Consider the following 8,128-nt stretch of genomic DNA (forward strand, 5'->3'; position numbering starts at 1 on the left):
GGGTGGGGTGATTTGGAACGCAAGTGTCCTCCTAATAACTAATCTGCAAGAAGTTTTAGGGAGACTGGTAATTGAACCATATACTGTTGGATCCAGGTGATTAGGAAGAAATGTACAAAAAATTCCAATATGTGCTTGAGCAGAAAAACCACATTAGCACTTGAACTTGTGTTTAGTTGATTGATATTTGGCACAACTTCCTCTCTTCCCCACCCCAGCCCCCTTTGGGAGGCAATGGCATACTGTAGCAACCATTAGGGCAATGAAAGTGGCACATAACTAATAAAGAGTTTAATGACTTGCTATCTACCTTTATGATCTGTGTTTACTGGGCTATCAAAATTGTAAATGCCAATGGACCATTTTTCCACAAACTTTGACCTCATAAACTGCATTTAATATCTGTTTATAAATAAGACACTGAGGAAAAGTAAAGCCGTAGGTGGAATGAGCAGCCACACGATGTTTTAAGATGTCAGCTGAGATTCAGTGGTAATACTTACCTCAGAGTTAAAAAGTTCCACCACAAAGACTGGCTGACACATTAATGCTGCACTGACGGAGATGCCACCTTTCAGATGAGACTGAGGCCCTGTCTGCTCCCTCAGGTGGATGTAAAAGATCCCATGGCACTATTTTTGAAGAAGAGCAGGAGAGTACTCCACACTGTCATGGTCAGCATTCATCCCTCAACCAATACCACTAAAACAAATTAAAACAGTCTCTTTGCTGTTTGTGAGACTTTACTGTGTCAGTCTGTTTCCCTACATTACAATTGTGATGACAATAGGACATCGAGCACAAGAGCAAGGAGGTTATGTTGAACTTGTGTAAGACACTAATTCAGCTTCAGCTGGAGTATTGTGTCCAGTTCTGGGCACCACACTTTAGGAAAGATGTGAAAGAATTGGAGTGTGTGGGAAAGAATCATGAGAACGGTTCCAGGAATGAGGAACTTCAGTTAGAGAAGCAGGGACTGTTTTCCTTGGAGAAGAGAAGAGAGGACATTTGACAGAAGTATTCAAAATCATGAGGGGTCCGGACAGAGTAAATAGGGAGAAACTGCTTCCACTCGTGAAAGGATCAAGAATGAGAGGGCACAGATTTAAAGTAATTGGCAAAAGAAGTAAAGGCGACAAGAGGAGAAACTTTTTCACGCAGCAAGTGGTTGGGGGTATGGAATGCACTGCCTGAGAGTGTGGTGGAGGCAGGTTCAATTGAGGCATTCAAAAGGGAATTAGATTGTTATCTGAAAAGAAAGAATATGCAGGATAATGGGGGAGAAGATAAGGAAATGGCACTAGGCAAATTGCTCATTCCGAGAACCACTGCAGACATTTTTATTCATTCATGAGGTGTGGGCCTTGCTGACTAGGCCCACATTTGTTGCCCGTCCCTAATTGTCCTTGAGAAGGTGGTGGTGAGCTGCCTTCTTGAACCGCTGCAAGCCCATGTGCTGTAGGTACACCCACAGCGCTATCAGGGAGGGAGTTCCAGGATTTTGACTGAGCGACAGTGAAGGAATGGGGCATGTTTCCAAGTCAGGATGACTTGGAGGGGAACTTGAAGGTGGTGGTGTTCCCATGTGTCTGCTACCCTTGTCCTTCTAGATGGTAGTGGTTGTGGGTTTGGATTGTGCTGTCTAAGGGGCCTTGGTGAATTCCTGCAGTGCATCTTGTAGATAGTACACACTGCTGCCACTGTGCGTCGGTGGTGGAGGGAGTGAATGTTTGTGGATGGAGTGCCATTCAGCAGGCTGCTTTGTTCTAGATGGTGTCAAGCTTCTTGAGTGTTGTTGGAGCTGCACATCCAGGCAAGTGGGGAGTATCCTTCACACTCCTGACCTGTGCCTTGTAGATGGTGGACAGGCTTTGGGGAGTCAGGAGGTGAGTTACTTGCTGCAGGATTCCTAGCTTCTAATCTGCTCTTATAGCTACAGTATTTGTATGACTAGTCCAGTTCAGTTTTCTGGTCAATGGTAACATCCAGGATGTTGATAGTGGGGGATTCAGCAATGGGGATGCCATTGAATGTCAAGGGTGATGGTTAGATTCTCTCTTGTTGGAAATGGTCATTGCCTGGCACTTGTGTGGCACAAACATTATTTGCCACTTGTCAGCCCAAGTCTGGATATAGTCCAGGTCTTGCTGCATTTGGACATGGACTGCTTCAGTATTTGAGGAGTCAAAAATGGTGCTGAACATTGTGCAATCATCAGCGAACATCCCCACTTCTGACCTCATGATGGAAGGAAGGCCGTTGATGAAGCAGCTGAAGATGGTTGGACCTGGGACATTACCCTGAGGAACTCCTGCAGTAATGGGCTGAATGGCCTTCTTTGTGCTATAACAATCCTGTGATAACCCAGTGCTTCGACTATGCATCCTCAAGTCGACTCTGGTTCTTTTGCCAATTATCATAAATCTATGGCTCTGGATACCAGTGAAAACAGTTCCTCCTATTTCCTTTAATCAAAAGCCCTCCTAATTTTGAATCCTGCTGTTAAATCTCTCCTTAATTGCTTCTACTCCAAGGAGTCTGTCCACATGAATGAAGACCTCCATGCCTGGTATCATATTGGTAAATTACGTCCTCTCCAGTGGCTTGTTATCCTTCTGAATGTGTGACACCCAGAATTGGACACAATATTCCAATTAAGGTTTAAGCAGTGATTTGTAATGGTTTATTTAATTTTCTTGCTTTTATTCTCTGCGCCCCTATAAGTGCAAGTGAAGGAAGTACAGCATGTTCGTCATACTGAAGTTTGGTTAGTTTGGGCCCAGAGTGTACTCCAGACCAAGAAAAGGAGCAGCATAGTGGAGATTGTGGAGATACCTTTGAAGTGGTGAAGAGAGTGGGATTGTAATGGATAATTGTACGGAGGCATCTTGCAAATGTAAAGTAATTCATCAGTTTCCATGGAAAATTTGTTGCTTAATATTTGAGTAGCTGCTTCGTTGCTACTTTCATTACCTCAGGGAGAGTAATATACCATGGTTCGGATCACTGTTCCATTCCCTTACCACAGTCTTTTCCAAGATTTTATATGGCCTGATTAGTTTAAGGAAATCAAATGTACATTGTGTAATGTTAATAAATTAAATAGAATCTGCCAGTAATGTGAAGCAAGATTTTGTTCAAATATATCATTAATTTCTCATGCTGATCTTGTACAGTTTAATGCAGGCAAAATTGAACCTGGTAATTTTGTAGCTTATTGTATCTTAAAATTATTAGCTTTAAATTCTATGCAGGGTTTATCTATTGTAAATAGAAATTTCAATTTTACTTTTATTCCGGAGCTTTCCAAATACAACAAGGCTCCTGTTCATTTATGAAATTTGCTTGCAGAAAAGTAAATGATCTTTTTTTCCCTTACCTCTCCTCTTCCCCAATCCTATGCTGTGTCTGAGCTTCACCCTGGAATATGGCATTAGTTCTGGTCATAAGAAGCAATCTCTCACTATTGGTTCCAGCATTTTCTTTATCAGAATCACCTTGTCAATTCCATTTTCAATTTCAACTCCTGTTCAGTAAAGTTGAGGCTGAGCAAAGCATTGGATGCTGGTCCGACTCAGCCATGTGTCCTAAGAATATCAGTGGGTGCTAACACTGTAACAGAATATTTGCCTTGTACAAGAGTCAGCTCAAACTTTCCAAAGAATGATCGATATGTTGGTGAGAATGTGGATTTCTATCTAGGATTTGCTACATCCTGATGAAGTTCAACTTCATAAACTACACAGTTTTACATTAACCACATTGGGTGAGTAGACGTACGCTGCCCAATTCATTTTCAAGAAGTTCTCAATTTGTTCTTAAATCCTCCACTGCTGTGCATCTTATCACTAAAGAGTCAAGATTTCCTTCAAAGCTACAGATCCCTTGAGACATTTCTTTCGTCAGGGTTCCCCTCCGCCTGCTCCCTCATAAGGTTTTCTATTTAAAGAATGTTTTAACTGGCTCTGACCTTCATCTCCCATATCCTCATATGGGTCAGCCAAGTCAGGCATTAGATTTGGCATTGATGTCTTGAGCTGAACTCTCAGCAGGCAGTAGAATCTGTGAACTGCCCTCCCCATGACTTTGGACTTTGAATGTTGACAGATTTTGATCAGTGCAGTTATTTAGGGATCTATTTGTTGGCCATCATTCCACACTGTGGAAATGAACATCCAGCCCTTAGCAGGTTTCCTGAAATGGATATTTTTTTAAAAGTCCCTCTACTGAGGATCATATAAATGTCAGTGAACTTTTCAAGCATCCTGCATGGGCACGATGGGCTGAATGGTAATTCCATGGTGCATGATTTTATGGGGAGTTATATTTTACAAAATAACCTCTTTGTATTACAGTAAAAAGTGACATGACAAATTTAATCGTCATTTGAGATAGCCTTTTGTTTCATAATTTTTTGTTTCAGAAACATTGATCAGCTTACTGTGGGAGAAACACCCTCTTCACAATAGGAACTCAGTACGAATTGAGAACAATAACATAACCATAAAGAAAAGATACTCTTATATAGAAATATATGTACGGGCACATGATCACACACTCATAGGAAATGACTTTATTTAGGATGTAAAATTCAAATGTCCTAATTTTACATACAGTTCATTGAAACAACATTCAATTACAGTACCAGCTGTTGGTTGGATGATTCCCTATACAGATCGATGGAAATAAAGTTTAAAAATGTCAGTGTCAACAGTCTCTTATGTAGACTTCTTAATGAACATTCACTCCAGTGCAGCCACTGGAAACTGCAAGAGGATAACGTTTTAGAAAAAAAGTATGTAGACTGTTTCTAATCAGCATTTCTCAGCTTGGAAAAACAGGAAGAATACACTATGATTGTCACTTCTTTCCACCTGTGACTGGGTGTAATTTATTAGGTCAGCATCTGCAACACTGATCAAGGTGATTGAATCAGTCAAACTTCTTGTGGGAACTACTGACTGGTGTTTAGGAATGTGCATTGTCATTTTATCTGTATTTCAGTGAAATGAAACCACTAGCCTTGCCAATAAAATACAAAGTACTTACTGTTTTTTATCATCAGTCACTGGTTTGTCATGACAGAATAACTGAAATTTTGTCTTGGGAGTTTTGACAATTACATTGTACAATTATTGGTTCCTTTGAGAAAAATGAAGGTCACTGTTATACGGTTTGCCATAATCCTTACTTTGTGTAAGAATGGTTGATTTTCAATTGATCATCTAAATTGTAAGCTGGTCTAATTTTAAAAACAGGCATGGGTGTGTGTGCTTGTTGATGGGACCCTTCTCCCACTTTACATTCTCTGTCACAGCAGCAACATTTTTTCTTCGTTTTTTTGCTTAATACTCAAGTTTCAGTGAATCTTACTCCCTTGTTGCTTTGAAGAATTTCAAGACTGTGGAACTTCATACCTTCCTCGGTATTCCCTTCATCTCACCTATCACAGGCTTTTATAACCCAAGGCCACTGTCATCCACACTTGTTCATTTATTTTCTAGTGACTCCTATTCTCCTCCGTTTCACCGTCATTTATCTGATCTTTACCTAAGTTTTCCAATTTAAAACTATTTAATAGAAGAAATAGAAACAGCAATCATCTTTGGGGAGAGAAACAAAGTTAAGGTTCCTGGCTGTTCTATCGCCAGAACATATTGTTTGCCTTCAGCCAAATATTTAAGATCATAAAACTTCTGTGAGATTGAAATTAAAACCAATAGAGCCAGTCACCAACTTGAAACTTTTAACAGTTTCTCTCTGCACTCTTGCTGCCTGATTTGCTGAGTATTTCCAGCATTTTCTGGTTTCATTTTAGGTTTCCAGCAGCCGCAGTATCTTGCTTTTGTAATCATGAGGAGATATCTTTCGTTGTGTCAGATGGACGGCAGCCAAATCAAATGCTGCAAATCCTTGGATCAGTAGCATTATACTGCACAATAAATGTCACTGGTACCTATAATGGGCTGAACTTCTGAGAGATGTTCTCAAATATGCTTGAATTTATTACATACTGCCATCAGTTCAAGAGTAAACTGAACTAGTGCATGCTTCTGTCTAGTTCTCCCTTCATCTATTTTACTGTGGGATAAATAATTAGCTTCCTACCTGAACAATGAAAAATGTATGGATGAACAACCCAGGAATCAAGCAAACCCTTTTCACCGTGGCAAATTGTAAAGTTGAATTTAATAAATCTGGCCATTTGTGGCGACAGAAGATGGCAATCAGAAAAACAAAGACTTGCATTTATATAGCACTTTTCATGATATTCGGACATCTCAAAGCGTTTTACAGCCAATGAAGTGCCTTTTGAGGTGTGGTCATTGTTGTAATGGAGGAAATGCAACAAACAATATGCAGACAGCAAACTCCCACAAACAGCAATGTGATAATGATCAGATTATCCGTTTTTATGATGTTGATTGGGGGATATATATTAGCCAGGACACCAGGGAGAACTGCCCTGGTGTTCTTTGAAACAATGTCATGGGTTCTTTTGCATCCGCCTAAGCAGGCAGTTGGGGCCTCGGTTTAACATCTCAACCGAAAGATGGCAGCATGTCAGCCTTGATTTCTGTGCTCAATTGTTGGACCTGGAACTTTGTGACTCAGGCAAGAAAGCTACCTATTGAGCCACGATGACCTGAGCGTCAAAAGCCCTAACTAATTCACTAGTGTACTTAAGGGAAGAGATCCACTAATTGACCAAGTCTGCCCTAAATGTGACTGGAATATCACACACTTTAGTTGACTCGTAATCTCCTCTGAAGTGACCCATTAGTCTACTGCCTTGTGAAAGATATCACAGTAAAGAGGTTCACCATTATCTCCTCAGGACAATAATAAAGGTGGTGCCAGGCAGTGGCATAGTGGTATTGACTGGTATTCTAGAGATCCAGGGTAATGTTCTGGGGACTTGGGTTCAAATCCCACCATGGCAGATGGTGAAATTTGAATTCAATAAAAATCTGGAATTAAAGGTCTAATGATGACCGTGAAACGATTGTTGTAAAAACCCATCTGGTTCACTAATGTCCTTTGGGGAAGGAAATCTGATGTCCTTAACTGGTCTGGCCTACATGTGACTCCAAACCCACAGCAATGTGATTGACTCTTAAATGCTCTGTGAATTTCTCTGAACGAGGGTCTAGCCAGTAACAGTCACATCCCAGGAGCGAATTTAAAAAAAATTCCAAGAATGAATATTAAAAAAGAAGTGTTATTGTGAATAGGTCCAATTCCTATCTGTGCCCAAACCATTTCTGCATAATGTCGCTGTAATACAGCAAGTGCTGGACCTACTTAGAAGCAGTACGAGCTGATTAGTATTGGGTTACACAATGGCTGTTGGCAAAGGAAGCAGTTCTGCATGTAGAGATTTGTGATGCTACCCAAATTGTTAATATTCAGGAAGGTTAATGAGATAAATTAGCTTTTTAACATTGGAAGTCACCTGCCTTGCACTAGTTTGGGGTAGACCTAGTAGGGTGGGAAGCCAAGGCAGTGTGAGATAGCCTGCATTGCTACAAGATAGAATTGGCTTAATACAAAACAAAAACAGAATTACCTGGAAAAACTCAGCAGGTCTGGCAGCATCGGCGGAGAAGAAAAGAGTTGACGTTTCGAGTCCTCATGACCCTTTGACAGAACTTGAGTTCGAGTCCAAGAAAGAGTTGAAATATAAGCTGGTTTAAGGTGTGTGGGGGGCACGGAGAGAGAGAGAAGTGGAGGGGGTTGGTGTGGTTGTAGGGACAAACAAGCAGTGATAGAAGCAGATCATCAAAAGATGTCACCAACAACAGATGCTGCCAGACCTGCTGAGTTTTTCCAGGTAATTCTGTTTTTGTTTTGGATTTCCAGCATCCACAGTTTTTTTGTTTTTATCTTTGGCTTAATACAATATTGCTTTTGTTACACTGCCAATTTTGTATTGGCTGTGTGGCCACTATATCAAATTCAGGCAAAGTGTGTGCAATTCCCCCCATTCTCTGAAATCATCCTTATCTATAAAGGACAGCAACTTGTCAGGCAAAATTCAGTAGCTGTTAGTATTTGCATTGAAGTCAGTTTCAAAGGTGTCAGTTAGACAGAGGAGTGGGAACTGAACTTTCGTTAACCCCTAAAT

This window comes from Carcharodon carcharias, chromosome 28, assembly GCF_017639515.1.
Source record: "Carcharodon carcharias isolate sCarCar2 chromosome 28, sCarCar2.pri, whole genome shotgun sequence".
Classification (NCBI taxonomy): Eukaryota; Metazoa; Chordata; class Chondrichthyes; order Lamniformes; family Lamnidae; genus Carcharodon; species Carcharodon carcharias.